This window comes from Apodemus sylvaticus, chromosome 1 (assembly GCF_947179515.1).
Source record: "Apodemus sylvaticus chromosome 1, mApoSyl1.1, whole genome shotgun sequence".
NCBI lineage: Eukaryota > Metazoa > Chordata > Mammalia > Rodentia > Muridae > Apodemus > Apodemus sylvaticus.
In genome coordinates this window covers 152,170,279-152,188,735 of record NC_067472.1, presented here as the reverse complement: position 1 = coordinate 152,188,735, position 18,457 = coordinate 152,170,279, and the positions used below count along the sequence as shown (strand labels likewise).

Sequence of the window (18,457 nt, the reverse complement as noted above, 5' to 3'; positions counted from 1 at the left end):
ATTAAAAATAGGGTATAGAACTAAACAGAGATTCCACAACAGAGGAATCTCAAATGGCTGAGAAGCACTTAGCAAAATGTTTGAAGTACTTAGTGATCAGGGAAATGAAAATCAAAATGACTTTGAAATTCCACCTTACACCATTCAGACTAGCTAAGCACAAAAACTCAGGTGACAGCACATGCTGGCAAGAATGTGGAGAAAGAACACTCCTCCAGTAGGATTGGAAGATTTTACAAACACTCTGGAAATCAATATGGAAGTTCCTCAGAAAACTGGAAATTGACTTATGCAGCTATATCACTTGATCCTATATCCCGAAGATGTCCCACCATGCCAAATGGGTGTGTGCTCCACTATGTTCAAATTGGCCATATTTGGAATAGCCAGAAGCAGGAAACAACCCAGATGTCACAATAGAAGAAAGGATACAGAAAGTGTGGTTCATTTACACAATGAAATACTATTCAGCTATTAAGAATGTGGACATTGGCCAGGTGGTGGTGGCATACACATTTAATCCCAGCGTTTGGGAGGCAGAGGCAGGCAAATTTCTAAGTTTGTGGCCACCCTGGTCTACAGAGTGAGTTCCAGGACAGCCAGGGCTATAGAGAAACTCTGTCTCAGAAAAAAAAAAAGAGTGGGGACATCATGACTTTTGCAGGTAAATTAATGAATCTAGAAAATATTATTCTGTGTGTGGTAACTCATACTCAAAAGTACATGCATGGTATGTATGCCCTAAAAAATGAGTATTAGCCAAAAATTACAGAATACCTATGGTACAATCCACAGAACTCAAGAAGGTTAACAAGCTAAAGGCCCCCAAGTGAGGATACTTCAATCCCATATTGGGAGGAAGAAGAAAACAATCAAGGGGGGCAGAGGGAAGAGAGTGGACAGAGAGGAGTAAAGTGGAAAATGACCATGTATTAGAGGGGGAATGAAGAGTGAATCCCTGAGGGCCAACAGAAAGAACGGAATGGAAACAGGCTACCTCAGGAGGTAGAAGTTGTGGGGGTAGCTTCTAGAATATACCAGATACGCAGGTGGTGAGAGATACTTAGGACTCAAAGAGAGTCCTAAGATGAAATGATCAACATCGGGAGAGGGAACATGTAATGTCCATTTCTAGTACAAAGACCTGGCATCAAGTGCAGGGATGGGGTTGCCATCTCACAGTCAAAATTACTGACCCAGAATTTTCTGTCTAAAAAAAAAGCAGGGACAAAAATGGAGAAGAGACTGAGGAAAAGGAGGTCCAGTGACCATCCCTAATTGGGATCCTGTTCAAGGGGAGTCTCCAAGGTGTGACACTATTACTGATGCTATGGTGTGTTTACAGACAGGAGCCTAGAACTGCAGCTCTCTGAGAAACCCAACAAGATGCTGAAAGAGTCAGGTGCAGATACTTAACATGCAACTAATGGACATATGTTGAGTACCCCTGTAGTTGAATTAAAGAAAGGCTGGATAAAGCTAAAGGAGAGAAAACCTTTAGGAAGATCAGAAGTCTCAACTAAACTGGACACACAATATCCCTCAGAAATTGAGTCACCAACCAGATACCATACTGTAGCTGATACGAGGCCCAAAGCATATGTACAGTACCCGACTGCCTGGTATGGCCTCAGTGATAGAAGATGCACCTAACCCTAGAGACTTGAGGCCCCAGGCAGTGGGGACGTCTGGTGGGATGGATATGGGGGGGCATCCTCTTGGAGATGGGGTAAGAGGAATGTGATGAGGAACTATCCCGGCGGGTATACCAGACCATATATACATATGTCCATATTTATATGTCCTTCTGTATGTTTCTGCTCATGATTGTAGTACCCATGGAAACCAGAAAACAGCACATGCTCTTGTCTGCTAAAGCATCTCTCATTCTTGTATTTTATGTCTATTTTATGTCTATGACTGCTTTTCTTGCAAGCATGTGTATGCCTATATCAGAAGACATAAGACAGCATCAAGTTATCCTGAAATTGGTGTTTCAAGTAATTGTAAACTATCATGTAGGTGCTGGAAACCAAACCTAGAGCCTGTGCTCTTAATAGGTATTTCACATCTCCAACCTCACCTTATCAATTATTCTTAAAATGTCAATGGAAACATATCATTTTGGTTTCTTTGTTTCCTTGTGTAAACAGAGACACCCTCTTTAAACAGCCATGGTGTACTTGTTCTCACCTTGCAGATTTAGCCTTCTAAGTGTAGGGATTCCAAATACAAAATATTGTCCTCTACAAATCTTCAATTACTATAGCATTCAATTTGAATTCTATAAAGCATCCATTCTAGACACCTTGAAGTCAAAGAAATCTTTTGTGTCTTCATATAATAAAATTAGATTATAATTCTAGAGATTATCCATTGACTCTCATGGCATCTTTATTCCATGCGGTGATTCATTATTCTATACCAATACCCTTTGTAGTCCTTTTATCAGTTATCCAATTAAAATGGCTTACCTATTTGTAACACCTATGGTAGTCACCAAAATGACAAGATATTAATAAATATAAAATAAAGGACAATTACAAGTTAGCGTTAACAACCAGCTGACTAGTTGAATTTAAGACAGAGTGAAGATTGGGGAAATTATAGGTACTGGAAAATTTGTGAAGCAAATGAGGTTATTGTGCTCAGAAAAGAACATTTCTACTACTACTACTACTACTATTTCTACTACCTATGTGTAGACGTGTGTATGTATATTACATGCATATATGTACAAATATGTACATAAATGCATAATATGCATGTATATATGCACTTATATTACTATTTAATATATATATATATACACACACATATATATCTGTGTATATATGTGCATATATGAGATCGGATATATCTATAAAATTTCAGGATAGCCTGGGCTACACAGAGATAATCTGTCTTGAAAAATAAAAAGTAATTAATAATTGACATATGACTCAGTTATACTACTCCTGGACTAATACCCACATATATATATATCTATATATGTATTTTGTGAATAATGTTGAGGGTGCAGATTGCGCGTGTGTATAGATAGAAAGATTACATTTCACAATACAAAAAAAAGACAACAAATATTGTGTCAAACATACATACTGTTGGTATAAAATATGAACTATCCCAGATACTTTCAAAAGCAATCTGGTTACAAGACATACAACTATCAGCAGGGTAGTGGTAATGAACACCTTAATCATAGCAGTCAGAAGTCAAAGACAAGAAGATCTGAGTAAAATACATCCATTACTACAGAGTTCCTGGAGAGCCAGAACTACAAAGAGAAAATGTACAACTGCCATATGGTTCAGTTATATTACTCCTGAGTATATACCCAAAGGATTCTATATACTACTGCAAGGAATATTTAGACATCTCTTTTCATTGCTGCTCTATCCACAATAACTAGAAAATGGAACATAGATGTTCATAAACAGATGAATGTCAAGAGATAATTATTATGCATATACCATGGAATATTACTAAAGAAAATTGAAATTTTGTAATCGATAAATAAATGGGAAGGATTAAACAAAACTAAGTAAGGTAATCAGGGTCTTCTTCGACATTAATCCTAGCTTCAGATCTCATTTCTAGCTTTGTGTGTTTAACATGGAACACAATTATGTCTGAAAAAGCATTTGAAAGGCTATATGTAAAGAGCTATGGTGTAATATGAAGTAATAACAACAAATTCTGAAGTATAATCCTATTGAGGAAAGGCTTCATCAGAAGAGACTGTTCAAGTCTAGAAAAGTCCTAGCTGAAGATGGCACATAAAGCCACACAGAGCCCAACTTTCTTGTAACACACACAAAAGTCATGGGATACCCAATATTAATTATTGTACTAAAATAAAATCATGTGATACCCCACTATTAATTATTTGTCAGAATGTCTCCAGAACTCTAAAACATATCAAATATAAGACCTGATGGAAATCAATCTGAAAACAAGGATAATTTCTTCATGATGTGTGCCCTCCATGGTGTTGCAATGTTCTGCTGTAACGTGCTAGGGGAGAAAACACATCAACTATCTCACCCAATGGTAGACCCGGTATGATATAGTCCTGATATTCAACAGCAGCATGACAATTAAAAGCATCTGGATGAAGCCTGTTATACTAGAGATAACTTAATGCCTTGCAGTGTAATCTTCTTCAAAAGACAACAAAAGAGGAGGTCTTAAGTGCTAGGATACAAATGCTATTTTTGTTTTGCTAAATAATCATTATGCCAAATTCCCTTTTCAATATTTATGATTATGCCTACAAATTCGGGTCAATATCAGCTAAGGTCTGGGGAGGTTCTATTCACAGTAGCCAGATGTTAATGGAAATATATTCAATTTGTTTACATGCTGAGGATAAAAAAGGCTGGATGCTCAGTTCTACATAGGACTATTATCACCCCTACCACCAAGGTTTATGTATAGGAGGAAACAAAAGGACAAGGTTGTTTTAAGTGACAAAGTTGTGGAAGAGTGCTGTGTAGTAATTGTCTTGATGTAGGGGAAAAACAAAGGCAAAAAATTGATACTTAATAATTCAAAGCATCTGTGATTATCTGCAAAAGATTAAACGAGGCAAAATGTCACAAAAGATGGAGTATATAGATTATCTTCAAGCCCCAGTGCGTCCTTGGGTATTATTGATGGTGGATAGTTGTTGGAAGAGAATAAAGATTTATGGAGTAACACTAGTCCATTTCCCATGTTCTCCTGGATGGTTAGACACACAATCACATCTCAGTTTTTGTATCCTATATATCCATCTATTTTTTCTCATGTATCTATCCTATTTTTAATAACCATATTAATTGACCTTGCCATGATTTTAAGCTATACTGTTTTTTATTTGCTTTTCTTTCTTCTCTCCGTTTATTCTTTATTTTGCTTTCCTTCCCTTCCAATCTTTGTCCTGTTTCCCTATAATTGTAGTAAATTACATACTCTGGCCCTGGTTTTCAGGGTCCTTGTGCCTGAGGCACTCAGAACAGGGGAGTTATTCATTAAATGATTGTAAAGATTTACCTCAAACTGTGAGCAACTCTCTATAGTTACCTCTATTTTCACTCCTTCTCCCATAGTTTCTTCATTTCCCTACTATTCCTTTCTTAAATATTTTTATTTTAAACTAATATTGAGTTAATATACCTTTACACCTCGGATTAGTGACTAAGAGATGGCCTTTGTATATTCAACTATTGTTGGGTTTTCTTATTAAGCAGAGACTTTTGGCAGTCTTGCAAGGGACTGTTTTAGTGGAGACCTGGGGAGATTATTTCCCTGAATAAATAAAAGTGAGTAAATATTGGAATTCCAAAAAGGAAGCAACAAAGCAGATATGATTAAGTAAGTTAAGGATATACTTTTTTATTAAATAAAGACAAATGATACAAATACTACAGAAAATTTAAATTATCCTAGAAATGATGTACTAAGCAAATCAAATATAGAGTGCAGTGATAATTGGGATACAAAATGAAGACAATAAATCAAGGCATGAAAACAAGGCAGAAATTTGATACATTTAGTCAAGGACGAACTTAAGTTTTAAAAAATAGATCTATAAAACTCTTGAATGAGGTAACCCAGACTCAAAAGGTGAATCATGGTATGCACTCACTAATAAGTGGATATTAACCAAGAAAACTGGAATACCTAAAACATAATCCACACATCAAATGAGGTACAAGAAGAAAGGAGGAGTGGCCCCTTGTTCTGGAAAGACTCAGTGAAGCAGTATTCGGCAAAGCCAGAACGGGAAGTGGGAAGGGGTGGGTGGGAGGACAGGGGAAGAGAAAGGGGCTTATGGGACTTTCGGGGAGTGGGGTGCTAGAAAAGGGGAAATCATTTGAAATGTAAATAAAAAATTATATCAAATAAAAAAAAGAAAAAGATGCCTTTCAAGCAATAAATAAATAAATAAATAAATAAATAAATAAATAAATAAATAAATAAAACTCTTGAATGTATGAATTATGGACATAGAAGAATGGGGAAAACTGCATGCAAGAAGAAATAGAAAATATTTACAGTACTATCATAGTAAAAAAAAAATACTCCACTTGAAGGAACGGACTGTTATTCTGAGACAAGATACATGTAGAACACCAAATAGATATGTGACATATTTTTCATGTCACAAAACATACAGAAAATGGTATATTGAGAAATGAAACAGGGAAACACAAGTACACATAAATCATACCCTTCAGAACAAAAAAAAACAGAAAACCAGAAGTGCACTGAAAACTGTAATTCAAATCCTAAAATGACACATCTGTGAACTGCAACAAAATAACTATGACATTGGAAGGATAATTAAAACATTCTGACAAAAGAAGGCTAATGGGTTATATGATCACAAAGTTGACTCTGTATAGGGCAGTAGAAGTAATACTTATCCTAAAATGAGAGTTAAAACTACCAAAGAAAGCACAAAGAAGAAAGTAAATTATACTACAAAATGAGAACTAAGAAAGTATCACAAACCACAAAATTATAGGAATTAATACATGATACATAATAAACATAATAATGGTCAATTTTATCCCATGTGACAGGAGCACACAGTACCCATCCGATTGTAAAGGGAGCCTTAATTGAACTTAGTATGTTACAAAACGACAAAGGGGACAAAATGATGGAAGGATTTCATGAGACTAATATATGAATATAATGAACATACTTCGTATTTATTCATTAATTATTATATTCATCAACACATTTCATCGAGTTGCAGACACCAAGAAATATATCTTGCCCTAAAAGACTGGCACTATCCCAGTGTATAATGTTGAATATCATTACCAAAACAAATAGAACTAGCCGAATTAACTAGAATCAGAATTCAACAATGTGAAAAAATGCTGTTAAGCCATTTTTAATTAGGAGAGATAAATAATCCCTTCATACTGATTAACCTCATTAATGTATCATAAGTCAAACCAAGAAATTAATAATCTCACAGCAAGAAACAAAAGGAGAGAATCACATAAAAATGACACTACCTACAACAACAAACATAACAGGAACTAACCATTAACTGTATTTAATATCTATCAATATCAACTGACTAAATTTACCAATAAAATGATGAAAGCTAATAGGTTCAATGCATAAGCAGGAGTGAGCCAGCATGTTGCTGCATACATAAAACACACCTAAAGTAAAAGGCTAGAAAGTCTTCCAAGCAAATGATTCCAAGAAACAAACAGCAGTTGTCTTTTTAATATTCAATAAAATAGATTTTCAACCAAAAGTTATCAAACAAGATGGGGAAGGACACTTTCTCAAAGGAAAAATATCCACCAACAGAGAGATCCAGAGTTCAACTCCTGGCAACCAAACAGTGGCTCACAACAATCATTGGCCTTAAACTTCCAGAAATACTTGACTTGAGATTTTTTTCAATTTTATTTTTTGGGCTAGATATAGATCTAACAACTCAGTGTACCTATTACTTGTATAGACTAAGTAATGGGGTCTGGTGCCCTCTTCTAGAGTGTCTGATGAGAGCTGAGAGCAATGGTGATGTACTATATGTATAAAATAAGTAAATCTTTAAAAAAGTTAAGAATGACACAATTGTTTTACTTTTCTTACACATGTGTGTCAAATATGATTATATTGGTAATAAAAAACTGAATAAAGCTCACAAATATGAATAAGGCTTGTGTATTATCTAATACTGATATATCAATATTATCTTCTGAACGTAAACACTCTCAAGCATATGATGAAAATCAAAACAAAATTCTGTGTACAATTTATCATTTAAGTTTACTGCTCAATTTCAGGATAGGTCTTCATCCAGTGTGGAATCAAAATACTAATTGTCCTACATATTGATCCAATAGAGAACACAAGTATATATCAATACACTTTAACATGCTACAATCTAGTTAACTAACTAAGCCATTTAAATGGTCTCAAGAAAAAACATACAGAAATATATTGCTTCTATGTGCCTGTGTGGCCAAATGTGAGCATGTGTCTAAGTTCCCAAAGAGGAGAGGTATTGCTGTAACGTGCAACTGTAGCTGTAGTTTCAGGGAAGTGCAGAGCCTAAAATTAAGTACCATTCAAGGAATGGAATTTGGTCTGTACCAGTAGTAGGTACTCTAAATTACTTAGATCTATAGCTAGCAAAAAAAAAAAAAATTAACTAAAAAAAATTTCTACTCTTGGAAATCTTAACTTTTATTTGAGGGAGATCCTGAGGAGAAATATTCCTGGACATTCGAGTCCAACCTGAACTTGATCATAATATGACCCAGGCTATATTATAAATATGATAGTTTAAATCCAAATATATGTAAACAAATACAGACTTTGTAGAAAAAAATAGTATGGAATCTAGTCGGGCGGTGGTGGTGCATGCCTATAATCCCAACATTCTGGGAGACAGAGGCAGGTGTATTTCTGAGTTCCAGGTTAGCCTGGTTTACAGAGTGAGTTCCAGGACAGCCAGGGCTATACAGAGAAACACTGTCTCGAAAAAACAAAATCTAAAATATAAACAAATAGAAAAAAAGAGAGAATCTAACAGTACTTAATGCTTGTATAGTCTAGAAATAATTCCAAATCCATTTATTTAAGAACAATGACAGTAGACAATTTTAGCATCTTAGAAATTCAATGGAGATTATTGGATAATGATCTGCAAGTGAATTTCAATTACCAACTTATTGGCTTGATATTACCAGACAGTATACTAGTTAAATTTATGGAATGCATGTGTAAGAAAAAAATTAGTTACAAACAGAAAGACGTACCTTGAGGTTGTATATGAAGACCCACTTTAAAGCAATCTAGTCTCTAATCTAGTTAAGTGTGATGCAAATAAAAGTGAAAGTGTATTGTTCCAACTTGATAAGTATTTGTAAGCATCAACTCTGGGGAAAAATTTACTACATAAGAGTGAATATTCTGAAAAATAAGAGAAAAGAGTCTGATCTAAAAGAGAAAATAGAACAAGAAAAATATTATAAATCATCAGTAATTAACAAGTAATAGAAGAAAAAGAAAACAGTCATAAAGGAAAATGTTTGTTTTCTAATATACTAGTTCAAGAATTAACAGTATTATTTAATTTATGCATTATTAAATAACCTAGCACATTAATAATGAGGAAAAAGAGGGCAAAAATTTTGATGAAAAACTAAGTAGATAACACAGATAAATATGATAAGAACAAAAAGATGTTTAAAGAAAAACACAAAACTATGGCATAAAAGAGAACATTTTGTATTTAATACATAAATTATGTACAACTTAGTAACAAAAGAGTGAGTAGAGAACACAGTATTTCACTTGACATACATGATGACCTGCTTACAGACTTATTTACAAATGCACTTTTGAGTAACAGATACTCAGCATGGAAACTCAAACAAACAATGAACAGAAATTAGTAGCATGATGATTTAATAAATAAATAAATAAAACATACATACATACATACATACATACATACATACATACATACATACATACATAGGACTGAGGACTGTTGACTAAAATTCCTGCCATTTTAGTGGTCAAATATATTAACCCTACTAAGGCATTCAATCAAATGTAGACTTGATATACCTTGCCAATATAATTCAAAGTAATAGAATTGTGACACATATCTGTAAAATTATTATCTCAACCCATAAACAGCTGTACTTATAACACATTTATATCCAATAAAATGTACCAGGAATCCCCACAACTTTGGGATTCACTATAAAAGTAAAACTTCATACAATATTGTTATAACATTACTTGGTTAATGTTATAACATAACTAGGACTAACCTACACATTACTTAAACCCTTTAAAAAATAGTAAAATCTCTATAACTTCAAAAATATCATGAAATACACTTCATACTTATGAAAACACTGGATGATGGCAATATCAATTCAATCATAAAAGTCTTATCCATGTAGTAGTGTCTCTACTTCTTGGGTTAATGCAACAGCAGCAATGAAAAAAATTTTATAATGTAATTGTCTTCAAATCAGCAATCCAGTCTCTATCCATTATCTGATTTCTATTATAATGATCCCCAAAAGTGTTCAGGCAACACATTTAATTTTTCATATCATCATAACGGCTGTAGAACCAATGGCTATCCAATTCGGTAACCACCTGAGAGGACACAGGAAGAAAACCAGAACTATTAGTTCATTATCAAAGAGTACTGTTATTCATTTTTATTAAAAAAAACATTTCTTATTTTTAAATGAAGACATTTTTATCTAATTTGTTCAAAAGAATTTTATTTATACAGGTAATTTGTAATATGAATATTTTAGGGGGTTTTTTGGCTGTAAGTTTTCTGGTTTTAGTTATTTTAATTTTCATTCCATATGGTCATTATCCTTGCTACTTTGAAAAACACTTTAAAAATATAACTATAGATTGTATCTTGAACCTATTTTGCCCCATTCATTATTGCTATGATCATTCCCTTACTTCTGGCTAAGTATATAATAAAGTGACCACCAGAATCAATGTTTTTACTGCCATGCTCTCCCTAAAATGATGGAAAAGCTTATTATTAAACTTTGAACCCAAATAATTACTTACATTGCTTGGGTCAATTTTTTAAATACTTATATGTATGATGCTCAAGAGTTACCATGCATGGATATTAGGAACTAAACTTGGGGACATTAAACAAGCAGTACTCACCAACTCTCTAGAACTAGTACACTATGGATAGCTCTTGACACATCAGAAGAGTATCAGATCCCATTACATATTGTTGTGAGCCACCCTGTGGCTACTGTGAATTGAACTCAGGACCTTTGGAAGAGCAGTAAATGATCTTAATCACTGAGCCATCTCAAGCCCTGCTACTGCCTTTTTACTAAGAAATAAGCAATGTAACTATTGGAATATGTAAGTCAATTAACTAAAGGGTAACATAATTACATGTATTGAATCATTATTTTATTATGATTAACGGTCTGAAAATATTGTTAACTGAAAGGAATGAAGAAATACTTCAATTCCTGCAACTGCACAATTCAGGAATGAGGATGTACATCTCTCTTCCCAATGTACGAGATTGGGAGACAATGGTATCAGGAACTCATGTCTATCCTCTACTATAACACTCAAAAAATGATAAAATAAACTGATTCAAACTACAGTTGTCATTTCTTTATACAATACTTGGCTTAGTATATGGGAGTCCTGGGTTCCATACCCATCACTGAAAAAATTATTTTATTTAACTCAGAAAATTAGAGTGTATGGAAATAATGTTTCAAATAGTATTACCTTCTTTGACCTAAGGGGGAAAATGTCAAATCCTTTCTTACCTCTAGTTTTCAGAAATGAACATTTTCTCAGCTGCTCTCAGGTTAGGGCTACTAAGTCATCATCAGCACCTGAAAAATAAAGTACCAAATATAGAATAGGATGTATATGAAACAAATGAGAATTAGCCTAGTCTTGAAAAAAAATAATATTTAATACCAACATTTCTAACCATTTTCCATTTGTTATGTGTATGCGAGCTCTCATAAAGCAGAAGGTTCAGATCCTACAAAGAAAGATAAATGTCTTTAGGTGACTGTAACTTAAGTACTCTGAAAATACAGTGCATGTTGTTAATTTAGCATTGAACCTATCATCTTACTTTCCATTCATGTGTATGTACCTGTTATGTGGGGCAGGTGCCTAACGCAAGATGTACCCTGGTGCTGGGGTTGTTGGCAGCAACTGGTAGATGGGAACAGACCTCAGGTCATAAATAAAATACAGTTAGTGTGCTTAAAAGCTAAATTATCTTCTTGAAAACTCTGAGTTTCTATTTATGTTGTCATTATTTAAAGTGTCCATGGGTACATTTTAAGGATCTATTTATAATCTACTGGAAATCCCCGAGGAAAGTCAAAAACATAAAGTAAGCACAATCATATTACTTACTTGTATAAAAAGTAATTGGGATGAAGGAAAAGGTGGTTCAGCCTGTTTCTGATGCTCAGTTATATTCTAAGTAGAGAAATGTAATAGAAAACACTTCATCCTAAATGTGACATTTTGATACAGCATGCTATATTTATAAGCGTAACTGCCATTACCAAGATTTATTCTTGAAGACTTTTTTTAGTTACTATGTGAGGTAGTTTGAACAAGAATTGTTCTATTATTTGGAAGTGTGGCCTGTTTGGGGGGAAGGTTTTTGAGGTATTCTATACTGAAGCTATGCCCAGCATGGCACATGGTCTCTCCTTGGTGCCTATTGATAAAGATGTAGAATTCTCAACGCCTTGAATACCATATCTGCCAGTACACTGCCACGGTTCCTGCTATAACAATGAACTAATTCTCTGAAACTGTAAGACAACACTAATGAGTTATGTCCTTTTAGAAGAATTGCCATGTTCAGCAGGGAGGTGGTGGTGCACACCTTTAATCCCAGAACTTGGGAGGCAGAGGCAGACATATTTCTGAGTTCGAGGCCAGCCTGGTCTACAGAGTGAGTTCCAGGACAGCCAGAGCTACACAGAGAAACCCTGTCTTGAAAAAAACTAAAAAGAGAAAAAAATAAGAAAAGGAACAAAAAAGAAAAAAGGGAAAAAAAAAAGAAAAAAAGGGGAAAAAAGAAAAAAAAAAAAAAGAATTGCCATGTTCATGTTATCGTCACAGCATTAATCTCTAGCTAAAACACGATTTCACTAAAACATACATCACTTAAAATACAAATTAAATACTTACAAGAAATTATTTCTTCTCTTTTCCATTAGTAAATTCACTTTGCTGATTTATAAGACTCTGGAGATTCTAACATTCTTCAAAAATTGTGTGAAAAACCATAAAGGCTGCCAAGAATACAGAGCTGGATAGGCAATTCAGCACTACCATGGTGCTGAAAAAGGTACTGGCACAAATTGTCTTTTTAATATTATCTTCTTGTTTTGATGCTCATTTGCAAGTGCTCCCATAACATAAAAAGGCAGGTAACTTTCTTCTTTCTATTTACAAATATTAAAATTTTAACATTGTTCCTGAATGTTTTCTGTTTGCATAATCTGTTCATTTTTGATGGTCTCATGTGGCAATTTCCAAGCAAGTATTGTTTAATTGACTTGCACAAATCTTCAATTATTACTGTAAAATAACACATATTATGATACAAAAGTATTAACGTCCTGAATGACACAACGTATACATAATCAGGAGTTTCTTAACTATTTATTTTAGTATGAATTAAAATACATCTCCAAGAAGCCATTTGTTCCTTTTTTGACTCTATTATATAACATAGAATATTTCACTGCTAAATTGCATTCACCTTAAGCTACAATCCTTATTTTCATAGATCAGATATTTACTATCCAACAAAAATCAAATTACATTTCACAAATGGTAAAATTTTAGGAGATAACTCTAAAATTGAATATATATATATATATATATATATATATACACACACATACACACACACATATATATACATATACATATATATATATATATATATATGTATTTTTTCTTACAATTTCTTTTGTGTTGTAGGGAAGTGTTCAATTTTTCTTTCTGTTCATGCTTTCTTTTGACAAAAAGCCTAATGAGCCCAGGCTGTCTTAAAAAATTATGGAGCTGTGTATAATATTGGCAGGTGCTAGGATAAATGTTACTCATTAATCCTAATTCTGATTTTTTAATTTCTATTGATTGCCTTTAATATGATACAGGATTTTTCTGACAGTACACCTTTATCTTTTGTAATACTAGAAAAAAATATACAAAATTTTAAAATTGCATAAAGATGTATAAACTCATAAAAACATTTAGAAATGTATAGGATAGATGATGACCACAAATTTTCTCAAAACATTGAGATTGCAGAATTACCTGAATTATAATTAAAATATTATCTTTATACTATGTAAAGCAGGAATACAAATCAAAATCCACAATTTAAACATAATTAAAGAGTACATAATATATATTCTGTTATAACTTAAATATGTGATGCAATCATTACAGGCAAATTTAAATAAATGTGGCAATGGTAAATCATCGAGTAACAATTCTTTTTTTAAATTTTTCTAATTTTCAATTTATAAACACTTTTTCACAGTTCACCTATCTTGGAGGAAAAAACACCTCATGCAAACACTATACAAAATCTGGCTTATTCTCTACAGTAGAAACTATACATATATTTTTATATTTAATATTTTAATAGTAGTTATCTATTCCATTGTAAAAAAAATTTACTGTTAGGTTTCAATTAAATATTTACAGGCTTATATTTTGTTAAGAATGCATCTGTAAAAATGGACATTTCAAGCTGACCAAAATGTATGTAGATTTACAATGTCTTGAGTGCTATCACAGAAAGAAAATATAATACAGTATTTACTCACAAATGTAGAACTCTTCCAAGAGATATTTCCTATAATGTCTAAAGAGAAATATTTAGATAATGGCCTTTATTACTACAATCATATAACTATAATTTATGCCATTAGGAATGCTCATTGCCCAGTTAGCCTTACATTGAGGTTAATGAAAAATTTCCAGATGGTTAGTCAAATATGAACTTAAAATACTTTCTCATTCATCTATGTTATTTATTAAAATAGTAGAAAACAAGATCAATTTTAAAGCATGAAAGTTTATAATGATGCATTTACATTATACCCTGTGACACTCAACACATCTAGAAAGACTAGATGCTAAAATTTTAAATTTGACTATTATTTACAAAGTTGTCTTGAATATTGTCATGCAACAAGGGAACACATACAAAACTTTGTATGTGTTCCTAGAGGTAGTACAAAATCTTCATGAATGTTGATTAAAAAATTGTTTTGAAAAAGGTTTGACTCAATAGCCTCACTAATTCTCAGAAAGCAACTGAAAACTGACCGTGTCATTTTTTTTTTGAAATGTGCAAGTCAAATGACAATTGTCAACTATTCTACGAATAGATTAAAACTGTTTATAAATTACTCCTCTGGGCTTCAAACAAATATGAAAAATTCTGAGCTCCATGATCCCCTTTATAATCTCTCAATGTGTCATCTTCATTGTCAAAGACAATAGTATTTGTAATCTATAAATTTTAAAAATTATGAGTCTCAATAACTATAGTTACTAGATGCTTGGTATAAAAGTCATACTAATTAGAAAGTCTCATTTTTGCCATGTATCAGATGACTACAAAGCATGTTATTATGATATATCTTGATAATTTGAAAAAATAAATTACATTACACATTTTAGTGATTAAAAAATTAAAATGAAATTTCATGCCATTTATACAGTGTACATATTTTTCAGAAAATAGTGACACTATTGTACTTGAATGCTACTCAGAAATAAGTATCTTGATTCCATAATAGAATATAGAGTTTCTCTCTCTTTTATATATATATAGATATGTAAAAGATGACATTTAACACAATGCTCAGATAATAATTTACCTTTTACTTTCACACTAATAAGATGAGCCTTACATAAAAGCCAAGTAATATTTAACAGCAAAAATAAACTTGTCTTTTCATACAGAACACTTAAAAACCTGAATTACTACTGGCCACACAGCTATACATAAACAAAGAAATAAAATGTATTAACAAAGTCTCTACATCCAGTTGAAACATTGTACTTAGGCTTAGTATAACCTTCAACACACAAAAGCACTTATCTTAAATTTCTAAATAAAATATATTCAGAAAGTATTATCAGGAATTCTGCCTATAGGCAGAAGTAGCTGTATTAAAACAAAACAAAGGCCAAATAAACCTCATCAAATAATTAAATGCAAAATACATTTTGATACTTCCAATATTAAAGAGTCATTACTCATAAAGAATAATTCCATGAGGTTATGGTAGTTGAAGTTACTTTTGTCTCTACAAAGATAGTACTCTCTTTTTTTAAGTGGCCAAATGCTGTCAGATCAGATTTAAAAAGATAAATACAGGCAGAAACAAACTGAGAGACTGATGAATGGGCTTGAATAAATTTGCAGTTGCAAAGTATGATCTACCAATTCCAATTCAATAGGTAAGTCTTTTCTTAGCAGTTCACCATTAGCCATTAACAACAGGAAAATATTGTTTTATCATACTACTGAAGAATCCATATAATATATTCTGTTGTCAACCAAAGTTCTAATCTTTTATCTCATTGCTCAAATATAATTCAAAATATGAATTTTTCTGTATTACAAGTATTTGTTTATTTCTATATAAAATAAATCTGGAAACAAAGTGTGATCAGAAATTTCTTATTCAATTTCTTATTAAATTAAGATAAGAAATTTCTTATTCTGTTGTATCTTTTAGATTTGTATTAGCATAGTAAGGGTATGGCATATTAATTTTGAATTGTCCATAATATTTAATAACTTCTCATTGGCATAAAACAATGTGAAGTTGTCACATTGGTCATCTCTTAAAAATGGTCTTATGTCATAAATTCTCTTCAAAACTTGCTATATTAGCAAGTTCAAAATATTAGTCCAGAAATTCCTGAGTAAGCATTCTACTAATTTTGTAATTTGTTTTTCTAGAAATGTCATTATCCTCAAATATCTTGCATAACATAATTCATTATTATCCTTACAAGATTAAATTAACATGATGCACTATTGGCTATATGTCAATGTTACAATAATCTTCTCTTACATAAATGAACGTAAGATTATATGAAGAACCAAGAGTGCTATATATAAAACACCATATGAACCATGGTAAAAGAAAACAGTTCCTTGAAAGAAAAGCCACATTAGATTATAATCTATAATCTATATTAAAATAAGATTATAATCTTATTGTAGGTTAATCTATACACAAATAATCATATAATTCATAGATTATAATCTATACTTCAAGAATTCTACTTTTATTTCTTTTATTTCATCATATCAAGAAAAGGCCAAAGCGCTCTCTGGACCTCTTGAGATTTTGCTCCCTTCCTTCTTCCTCACTCTCTCCCCACACACCCACTCCATGTCCAGGCTGGCCTCTACTTCCCTCCTCACCCTCTCTCTCTCTGCCTTACTACCCTTGCCTTTCCACCTATGTCCAGAATAAATTATTGTATGCTAAAAAGAAAATGAGAAACCATAAAACTGGAATGACTTCTCAAATGTACTTAAAAATAACGACTCTTTCTTTTTATATTTAATGCACATTATAGCTCCTTCTTTAATACTATCCTTAACTACTCAAACATGAAAATCACATTGATGTGTCTTTTATAATTTTTTTTAAAAATCATTTTACAATGTGTATTATAGAAATTTTCCTTGAGATTAGTTATTTTATTAGAGCATTAAATTGAAAACACTTTAACAGAACACATAGGTCAAAATCTTACTTATTTTCACCAATTAACCAAACAGTCCAATAAGATTATCTTTCTATTTTATCGCTGAACCATGCAAGATATTATAATCATCATTTCACATGTTAACTAAATTATGCCAATAAAGTTTCCATATATTTAACATGAAGTTATATCACAGCAATAAATTTGCCATAACCCATAAATTTAGAATTATTTTATAATTATATAGGAAAATAAAACTATCTATTGCATATGCATGTAGATATGCAAAGATCTAACAATAATACAAAGGCAGAAGTATACTTTACCTAAAAATAAGCAATTAGCTACAGTAGCAGCTAATAGACAAAATTCAGGGAAACTCATACTTCAGAGGAACCAAAAAAAAAATCAAATTGGCATGCAGATGACTATCCTGACCTGGCCAAACCAAGTGCTTGAAAATAGGAATAGTTTCTGGGTGTTGGTGGTATACCCCTTTAATCCCAGCACTTGGGAGGCAGAGGCAGGCATATTTCTGAGTTCAAGGCCAGCCTGGTTTACAAAGAGAGTTCCAGGACAACTAAAGCTACACATAGAAACCCTGTCTCAAAAACAAAACAAAACAAAACAAAACAAAAAAACAAAAAAACAAAAAGAAAATAGGAATAGTAAGTGATCTCACTGGCAAAAGTTAAATATTTCCCATATATTTCCAATAATCATTATTGGAAATCACAGAGTCACTATTCCATCAATGCTTTATGATCATAAATAGAGATTAACCTTAATCTGTATTATCTTCAGCATTTGGGAAAAAACAGAAAATTCCTATCTTATACAAAAAAAGAAAGTCAATGAATATATTAGAAACAACACAGTCAAAATGACCAGGAACATGCTCAGTGAACTATCACACAGGGTACATTTTAGGTAATTGAGAGATACACTATCTTCCAAGTTCTTTATTTCTAGAATTTATTATATGGAAAGGAAGGTGAAAGATATGACGTTAGAAACACAGAGGCACCTTACAAAAATAAAATTAAATAGGTTTAAAACCCATTTTGTTCTATTGGAAAAATCTACAGCTCCAGTCTCCTTGAAAAAAATCTTGATTCATAGTCCAAGAACTTAAGTTTTGTTGCCTAAG

The 18,457-nt window shown here is 32.3% G+C and overlaps 1 long non-coding RNA gene across 2 annotated transcripts; it reads right to left on the bottom strand.

Annotated features, from left to right (window-relative positions):
- Positions 1 to 9,242: 9,242 nt before the first annotated feature.
- On the bottom strand, positions 9,243 to 13,352 carry LOC127682090 (uncharacterized). Of its 2 annotated transcripts, XR_007977345.1 has the most exons (5): positions 12,733 to 13,352; positions 11,492 to 11,554; positions 11,331 to 11,399; positions 10,696 to 10,809; positions 9,243 to 10,149 (listed from the first exon to the last, which is right to left on the bottom strand). It is a non-coding gene; the product is annotated as an uncharacterized LOC127682090 (long non-coding RNA). The 2 variants fall into 2 exon arrangements; XR_007977347.1 differs by lacking the exon at positions 11,492 to 11,554.
- Positions 13,353 to 18,457: the final 5,105 nt, after the last annotated feature.